The 19,041-nt window shown below is 44.6% G+C and overlaps 1 protein-coding gene across 1 annotated transcript in view; it reads left to right on the top strand.

Moving 5' to 3' along the window:
• Positions 1–274: 274 nt before the first annotated feature.
• Positions 275–19,041, top strand: part of LOC138824468 (contactin-5-like) — a 356,854-nt gene continuing 338,087 nt past the window's right edge. The window contains exons 1-2 of the mRNA XM_070018361.1: positions 275–305; positions 9,609–9,747. The gene's annotated coding sequence lies outside the window, so the exon portion shown is untranslated. The remainder of the gene's footprint in view (positions 306–9,608; positions 9,748–19,041) is intronic.

Raw genomic sequence — 19,041 nt, 5'->3', positions numbered from 1 at the left:
GGAGGTGTTTGTGTAGTTGTGGTATTCTGTGGGGCGGGGGAGAAGGAGCTTATCTCCTGTAGATGTCTAAGAGAGATACATTGTATTGGAAAGCTGGTTTCATTGGTTTTTGAAATACTGATTTTTTTCTTTTTTATTATTAAGTGGTTTTATTTTTTTTTTAAAAAAGGTTATGATTCCACATGCCATCTTCTGAGTACAGTGCTTCTGATCAGTGGCCTCCTTCCAGAAATGCTGATGTTTTATCCAAAGGCACAATTCTCTCTAGAAACTATGTGGCTTAAGTAATAGGAGAAAATGCTAAGGTAGGTATTTAAATAGGCAGAATAAGGCTGATTGAGCTTTGTTGAAAAGGAATGGATTGGGCTGGGAAGGTGGCTCAGTGGTAGAGCACTTGCCTTGCATGCATGAGGCCCTGGGTTCGATTCCTCAGCACTACATAAGCAGAAAAACAAAGCCAGAAGTGGCGCTGTGGCTCAAGTGGTAGAGCGCTAGCCTTGAGGTGAAGAGCTGAGGGCCAGCACCCAGGCCCAGAGTTCAGGCCCACGACCTGAACTTAAAAATGGTTGAATATCCAAGGCATGACATGAATTATCTTTGTCACTGGACAACTTATTATTAAATGTAATCAATTTCCCTGTCCACAAGGATGCTGTCTGGGCTTTAGTGCCCACGTAACAAATATTAAGATGAGGTAGTTATAAAATGTATAAATATACAAGGTAGTACAAGATAAACACAAGGTATGTAAATAAGATAAAAGAAAGTGAACTGATTGCTATAGTACTAGTAATTTATACTCTGAGAGCTATTATTGCAAACTATTTCCAAGTTATTCTAGGGTATGAGTGGTTAATATGACTTCTCTTGATGTACACTGAAATACTTACAGGGAAAAGTATATGAAAAGAATGTGTGTGCGTGCACACATGTGGTATGTGCATGCCTGCAGACAACATGAAGCATTTTCTAACTATTGCGCCTTGGATAATTACACTATGCTTCATCATTCATCACTGACTCATCTGCCTATACTGAAATTAATGTAAGAAGCTTCAGCTTGTTGGATCAGAGCTCTAATACCATTATTCAATCTGTGTGTTGCCCCCCATTTGAATCGATGAAAGGCTGAGAGGTCTTGACAAGCTATGTTTTTCCTAATATTGATCTGATGACCAAGCTGGTGCCCTAGAGTCTAACCATTGATTTTAAAGGGGAGGCCTGTCAAATTGGAGGCCAATTTTGTGCTATTAAACAGATCAGGTCTTGTAATTAAAGAAAATGTCAGGCTGTCATATTTCACAAGAGGGCCGTGGGGATATCTCCACGCAAGTCTCCAGCAAATTGGAAAGTGCAGACCGGCTGGAGCCAAGCAGCAGAGGCCAGAGCCGGCCTACCCACACAGAACTCAGTCGATACTCCAACGATAAGGGATTCATTGGCTTTCTATTTTCCCAAGACTCAATGATTTAAGGAATAATTTATGATTCCTGGCTTTAATAACATGCGCTGCTGCATCAACTTAAAATGCATCAAATTCTTCTGAAAGAAAGTAATGTTCAAATGAAAAGCTAATTTACTGTCAGGATAATGCGGACACACCAAGCCTTCTCTGCAGCTGGGCTACCCCTCCACTTTCCTCTAGTCTGACTGTAAATCATGCCCTCCTCCTCCATGTTTATTACATATGTCCTTTATTCTTGTAGCAGGGTAAAATGAGCCACTGGCAACTTGAGGGGAGGACTGTTGAGTACCTCCTGTGGAGAAGGGACGGGAGCAGCAAGTCATTGGCAGTCACAAAGGGACAGAGGGACAACAGGTCATGTTGATGGTCATGTATGGAGAGTACAGGTCCTCTCAAAAGCTAAGAAGATTTGAAATTATTATTCACCAATGTACGATTTCTACAGAAGCAATACCAATATTTGTAAACATTCAGGAAAACACTAGCTCTTCAAAGGATAGTTTATTCCTGTTACACAAGATGATCTCATGAAATCCAACCAATGAATTAGTAATTCCAGATACTGCATTTTACCAATCTGAAGTGCAGAACTGATTTTGAATATAAATCTTTGCTAAAATCCTTCATCATCCTTCCATTCTCTGTAACTTCTTAACATGCTAGCGATAGTTATTTTGAAATTATTTTCTGCTACCTACCATATCTAGATCATTTATGCATGTTTATATTAGCTGCTTCACAAGTTTTGTTTTCAGCAAGTAGTTCGTGTTTCATTAGACTAGGATAATGGGCTTTATAGTGTTTGTTTGATTTTGTTTGTTTATACTGGAGATCATAAGTACACATACATTGTTTACATTTCCGTGTGTTACTCTTCCTCTAAGCAGTGCTGAACTTGGTGTTGAGACCCTTCAGAGGGAAGACTTCTAGTTGGTGATGATTACTTTGCTTGCTCTTCGGCACAGCTTACCTATGTCACAGCTCATCTGAGTTGCGTGCTCTTTGTGGCACTCTGATGTAAAACACAGGGTGGCCTTTAAATCTCTACAACACTGAGATGCCCATGATCCTAAACTAGCTCTCAGCCCTCCATTGCTGCTGCCATAAGGTCTTGCTTAGTTTTAACCTGTGCCTTTTCAGCCCTGAGACTGACCGGTTAGCTAAGGAATACTTCCATCCAAATACCTGGTCTGCCCTGTACGTAAGCTGTCCTTTAATGAAGGGCTCATTGTTCTATCAGCGACAGGAAGTGGAATGTAAGTAAGAAGAGTTGCGCCAGCTTCCGGTTTCCCTGTGGGGCATCTGCAGCCCACACAGGCCAGATCTGTCCCAAGTCAGGACGAGAGCCACGCTCACTTCACGCATCTCAACTTTTCAATGGTGTTTTATGGCTGTAAGTGTATAATGAAACCCTTAACTTGTTCCTGAAATTCTTCCAATTTGTGCAATTTATGAGTGCCAAATCTGCTTCAAAAGCTGTAAATATACATATATGCATGTCTAAAACATACCCGTTGATTGCCCAATGTCAGCAATCAACTGTTTCAGATAATGTTATTCAGAAGACAAATGCTTTATATAATGTAATTCACAAATCAAAAGAAATTATTAATACATGGACTCACCTCGAAGTCATGGTGGTGAGTGGAAGACAAGCAAAGAAAGCACAGAGCGTGACTCCATTGTACAGAAGTCCGCTATGCCGGCAAGCCGCAGCTTAGAAGACACCCCCCCCCGGTGGGGGTGCTGCTGGGGTACTCTGAAAGAGAGGAGGGTGTTGTAGGGATGCTGACCCATGTGGCTATTTCATGGGTATATTCCATGACAAAGTTAAAAATCACATTCTAAACTCTCTCATGCGAGGTGTCAGAGGCTCTTGCCTATAATCCTAGCTATTGAGGAAGCTGAGATCTGAGGATTGTAGTTCAGAGCCAGCCTAGGCAGGAACATCTATGATACTTATATCTCCAGTTGACTACCAAAACTGGAAGTGGAGCTGTGGCTCAGGTGGTAGAACACCGGCCTTGAACAGACTAAGCTAAGGGACAGCACTCAGGTCCTGAGTTCAAGCCCTGTTTCTATCAGAGAGAGAGTAAGCGGGGTGGGTGGAGCAAGCCTTGAATGGAGATGGTCATATTAAGAACACTACTAGGTTGGGCAAAGGCACAGTTTTAGTATAAGAAGTGGAAGAACTGGAGAGCAGTCTTGCAGAGGCAGAGCAGCCCTCCTGCCGGCTCCCAGGCCTCATCACCAAACCTTCAAGGTTTCTTTGACTGCTCTGTCTTGAAATAATAAATTCAATGAGTAGAAATAAAATATAAGCCTAAACATGAATGATCAGGAGGTAAGGTCACACCAGACAAGCAATTTAAGACTTAGGTCTTGATTCAGAAAAAAAAAAAAAAAAACAAATTGTCTCAAAATACGTAAATCACTTTTACCTAATTTTAGTTTAGATTTGTAGTTTCATACAGATCTTTGCTTCTTTAGTTTTACCATTGGTCTTATTAATTCATTTGAATCTTTAATTTCTAAGATCAATACACTTACCCACTAATTTATTCTAGAATCAAGACTTCTGTGGACAGCTAAAAGTGCACTAAGAAGGTATTAACATTGAAACAGCAGTAGAATTCTCACCTATGAATAGAGGACAAAAATTTTTATTTAGGTTTTAGTGGGTCTCTTTCCTGCTTAGTGAATTTAACTTACCATACAATACAGGTTCTAAATGTGACGAACATTGGCTTAACTTGGTCTAAGCATAGGCTTTAATGGAATTATCTCCATTAGGAAAAAGATGGATTCACACAAAGTTAATATTCAGTAAGTTTATATTTTATTGTTATAAATGCATTTAGCAAAAGCCCATTCGAACTATTAACATTAAGGGACAAAGGTTTATTCTAACAATTGATGTCTAATAATAAATGTCATTTCAAAAGTACACACCCCTACCCTGAAGTCATGTGGTTCCATGTTCACCTATATACATTTAATGTAATGACTGTTCTCACTGGCATTTTATTTCTGCAATATATTGAACAACTTTCTCTTGCAAAAACTCAATTGTGAAAACCAACAGGTATGTTCTGTCTCAGAACTGAAGTTTTCAGACACACTGATCTTCAGGCAAGGTCCCTGTGAGTTGGGCTTGGGCAGGGAGGGTGGTTCTTGCCATGGTAAAACACCTGTGACCCACACTGAACTGGTGTTCTAGACACTTCACACCTGTGAAACCACGCCAAGCTGGTGTTCCAGACACTTCTCACCCGTGAAACCACGCCGAACTGGTGTTCCAGACACTTCACACCTGTGAAACCACGCCGAGCCGGTGTTCCAGACACTTCTCACCCGTGAAACCATACTGAACTAGTGTTCCAGACACTTCACACCTGTGAAACCATGCCAAACTGGTGTTCCAGACTCTTCACATCTGTGAAACCATGCCAAACCGGTGTTCCAGACACTTCACACCTGTGAAACCACACCGAGCCGGTGTTCCAGACACTTCACACCTGTGAAACCACGCTGAGCTGGTGTTCCAGACACTTCACACCTGTGAAACTATGACAAGCCAATGTTCCAAAAACTTCACACCTGTGAAACCACACCACGCTGGCGTTCCAGACACTGCACACCTGTGAAACCACACTGGTGTTCCAGATACTTCACACCTGTGAAACCACGCTGAACTACTGTTCCAAACACTTCACACCTGTGAAACCACACTAAGCTGGTGTTCCAGACACTGCACACCTGTGAAACCACGCCAAGCTGATGTTCCAGACACTTCACACCTGTGAAACCACACCAACCTGATGTTTCAGACACTTCATACCTGTGAAACCACACCAACCTGATGTTTCAGACACTTCACACCTGTGAAACCACACCACGCTGGTGTTCCAGACACTTCACACCTGTGAAACCATGCTGAACTGGTAGTCCAGACACTTCACACCTGTGAAACCACACCATGCTGGTGTTCCAGACACTTCACACCTGTGAAACCACACCAACCTGATGTTTCAGACACTTCACACCTGTGAAACCACACCAACCTGATGTTTCAGACACTTCACACCTGTGAAACCACACCAACCTGATGTTTCAGACACTTCACACCTGTGAAACCACACCACGCTGGTGTTCCAGACACTTCACACCTGTGAAACCATGCTGAACTGGTGTTCTAAACACTTTACACCCATGAAACCATGCCAAGCCAGTGTCCAGACCCTTGTTACACTCTTGCTTTGAAATTATACTTGTAATAGTCAGAAACACTCGGTATGAGCCGTTCCCCTGCTCCAGCCAGAAGGACCGCCTCGGGGACAGGGCTGGGGAGCTGGGGCCGGGGCCGGGGATCTGTGGCAAGGCTGTCATCATGTTGGGAGCGGTCGGGGCCCCGGGGCAGCGGACATGGGGTGGTGGACACGGGGCCAGCATGTGGCGGGCAGCTATCTGCAGCTCACGCTCTGTGGAGTGGAGTGGGATCATTCTGCGGCCCGGCGTGATTCAGGGGACCAGATCTGGTGGTGGCTGTGACTGGCCGGCGGTGACCCGTGCCGTAGGGTGACCGCAGTGTGATCATGGTATGACCACGGGGTGACCGCAGTGTGACCACGGAGTGACCACAGTGACTGCAGTGTGATCATGGTATGACCACGGGGTGACCACAGTGACCACAGTATGACCGCGGGGTGACCACGGGGTAACCAAGGAGTGACCATTGCACTGTGACCACGGCATGACCACAGTATGACCGCGTGGTGACCACTGGGTGACCACTGCCATGTGACCGCAGAATGACCGCTGCAGTGTGACCACAGTGTGACCGCGGGGTGACCGCAGGTTGACCCTGGGGTGACCGCCGCCATGTGACCGCGGGGTGACCACTGCTGTGTGACCACAGTATGACGGCGGGGTGACTGCCACCGCTGCCGTGGCTCAGACGCGCTCAGAGCTGCCGGGAGTGGAGGAGGCCAAGCATGCACATAGTGGTCACGGACTCAGCCATTGGAGGTGTAGTGTGTGTGCCCATCTGCAGTATGTGCCTGTGCCCTTCTGCAGCATGCATGCCGGTCTGCAGCGCGCGTGCCCGTCTGCAGCCTGTGTGCCCATCTGCACAGTGTGTGCCTGTCTGCAGCCTGTGTGCCCATCTGCACAGTGTGTGTGCCCGTCTACAGCGGGTGTGCCTGTCTGCACAGTGTGTGTGCCCGTCTGCACAGTGTGTGTGCCCGTCTGTAGCCTGTGTGCCCGTCTGCACAGTGTGTGTGCCCGTCTGCACAGTGTGTGTGCCCGTCTGCAGTGTGTGCCCATCTGCACAGTGTGTGTGCCCGTCTGCAGTGTGTGCCCATCTGCACAGTGTGTGTGCCCATCTGCAGCCTGTGTGCCCGTCTGCACAGTGTGTGTGCCCATCTGTACAGTGTGTGCCCGTCTGCAGTGTGTGCCCATCTGCACAGTGTGTGTGCCCGTCTGCAGCCTATGTGCCCGTCTGCACAGTGTGTGTGCCCATCGGCACAGTGTGTGTGCCCGTCTGCAGCCTGTGTGCCCGTCTGCACAGTGTGTGTGTCCATCTGTACAGTGTGTGCCCGTCTGCAGTGTGTGCCCATCTGCACAGTGTGTGTGCCCGTCTGCAGCCTGTGTGCCCGTCTGCACAGTGTGTGTGCCCATCGGCACAGTGTGTGTGCCCGTCTGCAGCGGGTGTGCCCAGGACATGGCCAGTCCACCCTCTGCTGCAGACAGTCCGTCCGTGCATGCCACGCCCATGCTGCTAGACAGCCATGGCCCCTACAGACCGTCACTAGCTACCCTGCAGGAGGACCGCAGAAAAAGAATCTTGGGGTAGTTCATCACTAATACTTGATGGCTGATAAGACATTCCTATAGCTATCTTTAATTTCATCATTACTAGTCTGCCTCTGTTTGCACTTTTCTAAAAACAGCATGTTATAAATCCCAAGTGTAGAACCAAGTCTTTATTGATAATTCAGACATTCTACATATGCAGTGAAAAGATCTTTACACAGTATCCTGTAATTGTAAGACACACATTGGAGTGAGCCGAGCATGCTTATTAATCATGTCAGGTAAATAAGAAACAGGAAATAGGAGAGAGAAAAATCTGATTGAGTATCATTCAGTCACGGTGGCAGTTAAGTGTGTGTGGGGGGTGGGTGTGCACACACGCTTGTTTATTGCGAGGGCCAGAGGCCTCCAGAAGGAACATGATTAATTTTGCAGCTGTTGCGTGGCTCGGCTTTGCCTCACCTCCTCATTCCAAGCTGCTCCTCGCGTCGGCTCCACATGCTCACATGCCGCAAGCCAAAACATCAGAGTATATTTTCCAGCATTTACGTTGTGATTCAATCAAATGCAAACCTTAGCAGAAGAAACTATAAAAATTATTTAAAATGTTTAATTTGTTAAATCACGTAGGAATTTCCAGAACTTTTGAGAACAAATTTTTTTCTTCAGTTTTTGCACTTTGCTCTCAAGTGAGGAGAGAGCCTTCCCTCTGAAATGTCCGCAGGGAGCTCTGCAGATTTCTCGCATTTCGTTGCTAATGAGCCATTTTCACCGACTCCTTCTCCTGTGCGCTCCTCGAGCAGCTGTCAGTCTACAATGGAGCAGTTTGGAACCAGGCAGGTGGCAGCAGGGCCGGAGAGCTGTGCCAGGGGGAGGGGTTGATCTGGTCACCCACCCATGCCATGGAAAACTGACTGTCATCATGGACAGTTAACGGCATACAGTCACGCTCTGGAGTCCAGGTTTTGAACAACCTTGAGGAGATAAATGAGAATATTTGCTTTAATTTAGTATCTGAGTAGTCTCCTACCTGGTGCTAGATCAGTGGAGGTCATTTGGAAATGACAGATTGGTATTCCTTGTGTATGGAATGGGTGGCTCAGACTGTCCTAGACCCCAACATTCGCACCTTCTGGAACCTTCTGTGTGCTGGAGGCTCTACCAATTTAGTCATACCTCCACTCCCAGCTTTTTGCTGCCTATTTGGAGATTAGTTGTTTTGTTTACTCAGGTTGGTTTTGAACTGCTATTCCTAGATCTTGCCTCTTGAGTAGCTGAGATTACAGGCGTAAACCGTCAGTACCTGGCAAGAAGGTCTTACAAAGGTGAAATGGCCTAAGGTACTTCTAAGTGTTTTGCCAACTCTGATAAATAATATATGTATAAATGTGGAAATGTTGTATAATTTGTATGTTGTGATTAGGAAACAGTATCATCCCCTTCTAAGGTACAAAGATAGGAGTGTAACCAGCTTGCCAGAGTGGCCCTGCCAGGCCTGTGGGGCGGTGCTAGTCAGTGAGCAGCGGTCAGCAAGGTGGGGTTCTCCCAGGTCTGTTAGGTGAGCTCCAGTAAAGGGCACTGACAAAACCTAGATTTAGTTACTCTACCAACTCCTTCTGGTACTAGTTTCTATAGTACCCCTTCTTGGTAAATTGTGGACCGTCCAGCTCAAGAAGTAAACACTTCTGGTCTGTGGATATCGTTGTCTCCAATTGTGTTTTCTGGGCTGCTGTGACAGAATGCCACAGACTGGATGGCTTAAATGGCATAAATTCATTTCATCTCACAATTCTGGAAGCCAGACGTTCAAGGTGAGGGCATGAACATGCCTGATGGCTCCTAAGGGTTCTCGCAGGCCACAGTTAGCCCCTCACCGTGTCTCTTCATGGCGGTCACTCCCAGACGCCGGGTGTTCCCCCTCTGTGTCTGTTGGGAATGAATCACTTATTTCAGGGAAATTCTTTTCAGTAAGATAAATTGAAAAACAAAACACAATCACTAAAACAAAAACAAGGATTAGGGCTATTTCTTAGTGGTAGAACAAAGGCCCTGGATTCAAAGGTTTGAGAGACAGATTAAAATCCTTCCACTCATAAATAAATCTCCAAAATTGACAACAGCTTTAATAGCCTAAAAAAATTACTAACTTTCAGTGTTATCTAAAATAATGAATTTGTATACTAAAATGGTGTTTAATTATTGGCTTATATTAGCAAAAATGTACATTAATTGTATGGATAATTAAATAGAACATTCTAAAAAGTACTGACAAGAAAAATTTCAAAAACTCTCCTGCTAATTTCACTTGTATTAAAAACTGTCTTGACAGGTGTTCCTAGAGGATGGCCATCTAACCCACTCAGGATTCACCAACCATTTGCATGACCATTGCAAAAGGATTACTTTACAGAGACTGTTCCCTTTCCAAGAGCGTGGTTCGGACCCTGATACCCTGATTCAGAAAGCAGGTATTGTTCTTTTGTTCTTAGATTGTCTTTGACATTGAACTCAATGTTGAGGGAAACTAAAGGCATGAGATGTTTCGTGTGATGTCTGGAGCTGCTTCAGTGTGAAGTTTAAGATATTATGCATTCAAATTAGGTGAATGTTGTCTTTGGATTGAAAACACTTTGATTGTGTCATTAAGCATAAATGCTAGAAGTATTCTAGAAATAGTACAGTGAAAATGGTGAAATAAACTGTTTTTATTTAAGTTTGGTGTTGATGTGAACAAGCTCACAGAGTGGTATAAGCTGACTGAATGCAATGAGAATAAAATCTGATGTTGCCTTCTGATGTGTACCCTCCTCCTCGGCGTTCTACCGCTGGGTTTCGTGCCTTCGGCTGAGCCTCTGCTGGGTGACAGTGATGTACTCACCGAAGAGGAGGTCAGGGGCAGAGTGAGGGAGGGCCCCTCCTGACCACAGAGGCTTTACACTGCCTGCCCAACAGTTCCACATTCGCACAACTTCAGTAACTATCATACTTAGAGCATTGAGCAGTTATATAGTTATGCAGTTATACTGTGGTCATGCAGTTACATGGATGCTCCACAATACTTTAGACCACATGATTAGATACATCTTTAATATTCATGTCTACTTGGGCACTGATAAGCTACCTCAAGGAAGAGCCACTGTGTTTTACTAAACTACAATATTATGGTAGATTTTTTTAGATAATCAACTACAGTGTATAGAATAATTAGTGTATAGAATAATTCTGTGTATAGAATAATTAGTACTTGTTTTCTTTTTTTTTTTTTTTTTTTTTTGTCGGTCATGGGGCTTGAACTCTGGGCCTGAATGCTATCCCTCAGCTCTTCAGCTCAAGGCTAGCGTTTTGAACCACTGTGCCACTCCTAGTTTTCTGAGTGGTTTATTGGAGATAAGAGTCTCACGGACTTTCCGTCCTGGGCTGGCTTTGAACCACAATCCTCAGATCTCAGCCTCTTGAGTAGCTACGAATAGAGGTTTGAGTTACTGGCACCTGGTTTATGTTTTCTAATTATTTCTAATTATTTTACAATGTCGTACCTAACTTCAAACCTGTCATATACCTATACTATAATTTTCCAGGTTCATTTAGGTTAATTTATTCAAGATATTACAGAGTTTTCCCTAGTCCATCCTATATTTTCACTTTCTTTATGTTTCAAAAGTGAAAAGGAGTGACATGAATAAAGCCGAGTGTGCTAGCACATTGGAGAGCTGCCAAGCCCTTGTAGAAATTTTTAAACTTTCCTACTTTTCGTTCATTGTATTACTTGTCACATTGTCAGTTTGGGTGAAATGCCTACAGTCTGTATTTGGTCTACATATATGAACATTTTTTCAAAGGTATTTCCTGAATATAAAGCATTCTGTTCGTAACTCTTAATGAAGAGAGCATGGTAATAAGTCAAATTCATACCATATTTCTACTTATGAGATATCTGTGAGTATTGTAGACACACTGAACCTAGGCACTGTCATGATCTTTGCAATGATGGAAGCAGGTTATGCTTGTGATAAAAACAACAGTCGTGGTACAGCTGTTGTAGGCAGAGAGGGCCTCAGGTGTCCATCCTCTCTAGTGCTCACCTCCAGTGAGTGATGGTATGTACTATTAGCAGACAGAAATGAAAAGGACTCAATGTCTTGACCAACTCTAAACTGGAACATTCTATCAGTTACCATCTGGATTCTGTTAAATTCATGGAGTTCAGCAGACATCTCATTAGCTTTGAGAAGAGGCCTTTGTTCATATGTTGATAAATTCAGAGGTTTAAGGGGAGGCCACAGGGCCTCCTAGCTGCGCAGGAGACGCTGGAAGCTGGCTTGGCTGAGCAGGTGATTCCTGGATGTCACTCTCGTTACCCTTCTGTCCAAATAATGGAAAAGCACATTGGTAGAGCAGCAGGCAGTTGCGACAGATGAAGCCGACTGAACGTTCAAAAAAGACGTAAGTGAATTAGAATTGATGAGTCTGATGAGAGCGGATTCACAGTGTCACTTTAGATCAAGCCCCGCTTCACTCACGACCTTGTACATAATCTGTCACTGTAACCACTGAAAACATTCAGGGTAGACATTGACAGTTTCATCTTGACACATCCAAATCCCTACCACAATAAGAGGCGGCAGATATTAAAAGGGGTCCTGAGCTCAGCCCCTGGGAATGAAATGCTTCCCTCACTAACTTGCACGGCGTCTCCAGTAGACCCTGGCTCCCCTCCAAGAGGAAGAGCCTCCTTCCATTAGAGAACAGCCTGTGTGGCTCTGGTTTATAGATTTTCGCAAATGGCAGCCTTCCCCTCACCTAATGCAGTAAGCCTGCATCCCTGTTGTCAGCCCTGCAGCCCAAGGGTAACGCATCTGGTAATGATAACGTGGAGTGTGCTCCAGACTTCAGACTTAGAGTTACTGTGTGCTGTGTGCATTGCTGCTTGTTAGCACACTCACAGTGTGGAGTTCAACACTGGCCACTTATAATAACAGGCATGTGAGTGACTGCGAAAGTGCCCACAGTAGTCTTTGACGGACTGCGGAGAAGTGTCTAGAAGAGGGACAGGCACTTCCTTACACAGTTCTTACTCAGTAATGAAGTCCTCAGTCACATACATATCCCTACTTTGTGAGTTGTTAAAAAAAACATTTAACTTCGTTTGTAGTTCTTTTTTCATTATTATTTCATGATTTTTTGTTGTGAAAATACTGTACAGAGGGGTTACAATTACATGAGCAAGGTAATGAGTACATTTCTTATCAAGCATTGTTGCCTCCTCCTTTGTTTCCCCTTCCCATCCTTTCCCATCCCTTTCCACCCCCCTCACCAAAGTTGTAAAGTTTGTTTTTCGACTTAATGTCTTGTACATCTCATTGTTGCAATGGGTCCACCTGTATCTCTATTTAAACAGTTCATTTTTCCCTTCCCCTCCCTAAATTATACCAACATCAAATACAGTGAAAACAGGGGTTATACCGTCTTATAAGCGATATTTTGTGTGTTTTGAAATATTTATAGAAAATCTTGTCATTTGAAGTACATAAAATGTTAAAATATGATATGTAAGTAATTTATTGATTGGTATGCCATAATTTGCTAAGCAGGGTTTCTCTCTCTCTGACAGTGGGGTGATTGACGGGGTGGGTCAGTGGCTCTCTGTTGTATTATTCTCTGTATTAGCCCATTTATTCATAGGACATCTATTGAAATTAATGACTCTCTCTCAAGTGGTAGTTCATAAGGATGTGAAGTGTGCTTGGGTTTGATCAAAGGAAGGGAAAATGAGAAAAAATTGAATTTTTTTGTGGTGATACACACTAATGGCTGTGCTATACAAGGAGGAGACCATGCTAGCATGGTGGAAATTCAGACGTCTCAGCTAATGTGAGGGGCCCATGCCTCGGGAGAAGCTTCCCCGCGGAGGAAAGAACTCCCAGGAGCAAAGGAATCTTTAAATGTAAACTGAGCTGGGAAGCCTGCTCCTGGGGCCGAGCCCAGCATGACGTAAGAGTTACCCTCTGTTCTGCCCAAGCCATGTTGCCCATCGAACACTCATACACCTGTGTTGCTCTAGGCTCTCCCGGCCCCAGAGCTGGGAGGGCGGCATCGCCACCAGCAAATAGTTGGGAAACTCAAGGTCATCCTGGTAGTCACCTAGTGCAGTGGGGGCATTTCAGACAGACAGCGGTGCAGTGGGTGCTATCCGGGGACCTTTGCTTCTGCCTGAGCTGCTTCTCTAGATTGTCCTTGTTTGACCTTTCAAGTTAAAACTAATGCATCACTGTGCTTTGCTGTGGATGATTAAAATAGATAAGCTCTTACATAATGTTGGTTAAGTCTTTATCATATTAGTGTTATACCTTTTGTAAATTAGATAAAAATCTCACAACAAGTGAAGTGAAAATGTAATAGTATCTTGTAACTAGAAAAGAGACAGGTTTGTTTTCCATGAAAAGATTTGTATTCTATTGAATAACCAGAACTAACTGCGATAATATAACTCAATATTTTTATTTAAATACAGTGATCACAGAGCGTTGTATATTGATTAAAGATAGATATGAATATGCATTACAAAATAAAACAAAATTTTTCTGAATACAGTTTCTAGAACTTTTGTTCAGACAAAATACCTGTGAGTCCAGATAATCTAATTATAGTTCCATGTCTCATCGCTTCAAACCAGAGGCCCAGAGCCGCTGAGCCTCCCTCCCTGACAGTTAGAGGCAGCCTCCGGGGAGAGCCACGGCCACGCACCGTCAGGCGGCTTCGGCCGGGTGGACGGAGCCTTCCTTCACCACGTCCACTTTCACAGCCTGAAGTGCAGGATTCCACAGGGGGCTTTTCTGTGAACTGTAGGTCTGGTCTTCTGCTCTTTGAGAAGGAAAGCATTCTATACAACATGTAACAATAAAGGAAAGGGAAAAGCCAAGCGTAGGTAGTAGATGTGGCAAAGAGAGCAATAGATAGGACTAATGAGACGAAAGTATATTTGCATGTGCTTTTAAAAAGAATCATGCGAGTTTAGATTTCGCCTCACTTTTTTTCCCTCAAAATCATGACTCTTTTTTTTTTTTTTTGTATTCTATCATTGCTTAAAGTTGGTACCTCCTGCTTACTTGGTTTTCTTGCCCAAGTTTGGTGCTCTATCTCTTGTGCCACACTTCCAGCTCAACTCTTTTTTTTGTGTGTGTGGCGGGGGGGGGGGGGCAGGGAGATTAATTGGAGACAGAATACTGAAGAATTTTTTATCCAGTCTGGCTTTGGATCTGCCTCAAGTAGCGTAAGCCACCAAGTAGCATAAGCCACCAACACTTGACTTCTGTTGATACTGTTGAGGTGAATTCTTTTGTTTTGTTCTTTTTGGTTGTGAGGCTTGAACTCAGGGCCTTGGGTGCTGTCCCTGAGCTCTTTTGCTCAAGGCTAGTGTACTGCCACTTTGAGCCATAGCTGCACTTCCAGTTTTCTGGTGGTTAATTGGCATGAAGAATCTCACAGATTTTCTTGCCCTGGCTGGCTTTGAACTGGCTTTGATCTCAGCCTCCTGAGTAGCTAGGAGTATAGGCATGAGCCACCAGTGCCCAGCCTGTTAAGTTTTTAAGGAAACAAAATTCAAAGAGAAGTAAAATTATATAGTAAGTAGGCCTTGGAGTAGTTTTTTTTCCATATGGAATTTTTAAAATTGAATAAAAACTATGAGGAAAATGACTAGGAATAAAAAGAAGGAACTGCTAGTGTGATCACCAGCACATGGTAATCTGTACCATTATCTAGAGTTGAGTAATACAATTACAAAACAAAGTCATCTAAATTTAATGCAAGAATGTTTTGTCATGCTTTTTAAAATTATAAGCTACCTTAAAGACCTAGAAGTGAACAGTGATTATTAGTTGTCAGATAATCTGTCTCATATTTTATGTTTCTTAGTATCAGATAAGGTTTTGAAAATTTGTCTTAGATATCAGACGAGTATGTTCTACTTGCAGTAATAAATCAAATTTTATAGAATTTAAAATTATTAAAAAAATTACTACCTAGGAATTAAATTTGACTTTGAGTATGCTGTAAAGCATTTCTTATCATGGTATTCAGAGGCCGCTGTGAGGGAAGAGGCTGGGCAGAGGGAGGCATGGTTCCCGTCACTGTGATAAACTGCAAACTAAGGTGTTTGCTACCTGTAATCTGAAAAGTTAGGATAATCACTTCTGAATATTGAAGTTGTGTCATCATCTTATTCTTTAAAAAGCAGGCAGGATTTTTTTAAACAAAAGAATACAGAGAGAGCTTGAAAATTGAGTTAAAATACTATATTATTTGATGACTCTAATAAGTATTTGAATAAAGTAAGCTGGAGCCGGACCAGCACAGTAACAGTAGTGCTCCTTGCGCTGTCTTCCTCCACTGAGGGTCGTGGAGGAAGGAAAAAATCCAGAGATGCATAAAGCATACAGAAAGAGAACAAAAGACAAAACTTTACAACAGGAAAATGAAGAATTTAGATTGCTAGAATTCAGCACCAGCGAAGTGCTCGTGGCCCCGGGAGTGTGTGGGTGGAGGGAAGGCTGCTGGGTATCACCAGGCTCTGTGCCTGCCAGGCTCCATCTGGAAGGAGGTAAGCGACCTGCCCGTCCTGGTGAGTCTTTGACCCCTGAGAGGTGAGGGCAGTGTGAGGCTGTGTGCTCTGGAGAGACGGAGGGGCAGACAGAGACAGTATGGGTGTTCTCAGCTGCCGGACAGGTGTGGCTCAGGACAGCCTCCGTGCAGAAGAGCAGCCTCTGAACCCAGGCTGCCAGCGCGGCAGGAGAAAACCATCTGTGATGAGTTTCATTACGTTCAGTGAGTGCCGTGCGGTGTGAATTACCTTACACTCTCCAAGGTTACTCCAGTGAGAAAAATCTTTGATTTTGAGATTGAAGCCATTTAAAATATTCTGGTAAAATGCACTGCACATGGATTTGAGCTGATTTGAGCAGCTCATATTCTGTGTCCTGTATCTGTTTTTTGACTGCGCATTTAAAAACTGGTATCTAGCTACCTATCCATTATGTGATTAAAAACTAGATAATTTAATGAACGCTACAGAAAACTTCCACATAGACTGCACTCTTAACCTTATACTTTTTCATCTTTTTTTTTTTTTTACCGTTTTTAAGTAGTTATACAAAAGGGTTTTAGTTCAGCATGTCAGTTTATGAGTATAATGCTTCTTGACCAGGGCCACCCTCCCTCAATCCCCCATCCCTTCAGTTTTCACACACATGTTGAGTATCATGACTACTTTCCTTCCTCTTCCTTCCCCCCTCTACCCTCCCCCCCCCCCCCGCTTCCTGACTCCTCAGGTTTCTGCTTCCTCTTAGACTATAAGCCTTCATTCTTAAAGTGAAAAAAAAAGTATTAACAACCAGTCATTTTCTAAAAGATGGCCACAATTTGGTCTACCACAATAGCAACTTCAAGTGGACCAATTGAGAGGTAGCAACTGAGGATCCGAGTTCAAGACTAGCCCACACAGCTAAGAAAAGCCAGGAGCCTCCGTACCAGTGAATGGTTGAACATGGCGGCACACACCCATCATCATGATTATAAATTCATAAGAAAACAGCATGCAGTGCAGACATAGTGGATGTGCACAAGAACAGGGAACCAGCTTTGAAGACCAGCCCTTGGGCGCCAAACACCTCATAAGCATGTGTGAAGAAGAGAAAGGTTGGGCTCTCAGTTCTTTTACACCAATTGCTTGTGGCTCACAGTGTTTTCCCCCAGGAGAGTGTAATGTGTGACAATGGAACAATGCAGAACCCTAGAGATTGGTTTGGAAGGGCCCATGGGTGCCAGGACCTCGCCGGAGAGCCAGGACTCATGGAGAGCAGCTGTTTGACTGCTTCGGGTGCGTTCACAAATTGTGTGTGTAGACAGAGCATCAGCCCAGGGTGGCCAGTAACTAGAACGTGGGGTTGTGCAGCTCCGGTGGCAGTTCCCAGTCACAGCGTCGTGGTGCGTGGCCCTGCTGTGACTGCGCTGTTGTGATCCTGGCCATTGAGAGTCATGTTGCATTGGGGCTGGTGACATGTGCTGCCCCTGCCCTGCCAGCACACCTCACGTCGATGTTGGACGCCCAGTTCTGCGCCGGCTCCCGGTGGCAGGGGCAGCCTGGGCTCCGCCAGATCGGCTGGTGCAGAACAGCAGAGCAGAGCAAACACAAGACTGGACCTGAGGTCAAAGAGGCTGAAGTTCTGTTCTCTCTCACAAACTGTCGTAAGAATGACGTTTAGAACAGACTTACAGTCTCGCTCTGATCTCATGTAAATTGCCCATCTTTGTTTCTATAAATATAAATTATCATTTAATTACAGATTACCTGTAATGCAGGTTTTCTATATCCCCTTTGAAATAGAAGTATTAAAAATGCATTATTCCCAAACAGGAACTGATTACAAACCCTAAGTATTGAAATCAACACTTTCAAAACAAATCAAAGCAGATATGATAGAGTAGTTACATACATGAGAACATGTGCTAAATACTGAAGGACCAAGTGATGGGAACTGACAGCAAGCCACATAGCCACACCACATCCACAGTAGTACACTTTAAATTCTATGTGTTTCTTTAGAGGCAAAAATAGTTTGACGTGGCCATAATGATAGCACGGGATGTACGTTTATTTATAGTTGGCTATTTTACTTGATAGCTATCATACTTGTGAATTCTGCCATTAACTATTGACTCTATGTTAAATGTCGATTATTAGCCTGTCACACAGGCTCTGCTTAATTGATGATCAAACATGAGGTTTAATTAATTTTGAAGATGTAATATAAATATTGGAGCGAATTTATTTTCCAATATGCTACATGATATTGCAAGCAGCTGCCTCTTCCTCGCCATGTGCTCTTGGTCTGTGTGGCTCAGGGACCCAGGGGCTGATGCTCCCTGCATTCAGGTCCCTTCACAGCACGGGGAGAAGCCAGCTGGCCCCGCACCAGCTCCCACAGAGCGGCCCTGCAGGGTGGGGTGGAGCTCAGGGGGGCTCAGGTGCATGGTAACAGGGAAGAGGGCGGAAACCATCCGACATAGAGTGCAGAGCCAGAACCAGGCACCACCACCAGCTACACGGGCATTCCTGGGAGAGGGCCGGCTCTGGCCGCCATAGTGCCCGGCTGTGGACCCTTGCCAGGCTCCCTGCACCTCCTTACCAACACGTGAAGCTTCAGAACAGTCCCGTCATTCCCATAGGCAGGCGCTTTTACTTCGGTTTTAGCATTTTCTATGGAAGATACCAAGTATTTCCCCCATGGAATCCTTGGGGGTGGGGGTGTCACATGGTCGGCACACTTCATCTGTGTAGAATTGGGAGAGGGAGGACGTGTATAGTGTTGATAGTTTTCCCTCTCCTCCCCTCCCCTCCCTTTCCTGACCCTCCCTTCCTTTTCCCTGCCCATTTGCAGAATTCTAGCTGCTGAATTACCTCCAAGTCCTCCTGTTGTTGATCAGAATACTCGCTGCACTGGACTCACGGCCAAGGGTGTGTCCTCTTACATTCTGCACGCTGCACGTGTGAACCGAGCCCAGTGTGTGTGTGGGGGGTACGTCCCACACCCGATGGGCTGATGGGAGCCCCAGGGCTGATGGGAGCCCCAGGGCTGATGGGAGCCCCAGTGCCGTGGCACCCTTGCGGTGGGCCTTTGGAGGTCAGTGAGACCCTGGCTCCCGCCAGTCGCAGCACAGTCGCTCCCCGACACCCTGCTGTGTCAGGATGCCCCCATGTTTTGAGG

The sequence above is a fragment of the Dipodomys merriami genome, unplaced genomic scaffold, assembly GCF_024711535.1.
Source record: "Dipodomys merriami isolate MVZ:Mamm:240054 unplaced genomic scaffold, mDipMer1.0.p SCAF_129, whole genome shotgun sequence".
NCBI classification, from domain to species: Eukaryota; Metazoa; Chordata; class Mammalia; order Rodentia; family Heteromyidae; genus Dipodomys; species Dipodomys merriami.
This window is presented reverse-complemented; position numbering and strand designations above follow the sequence as displayed.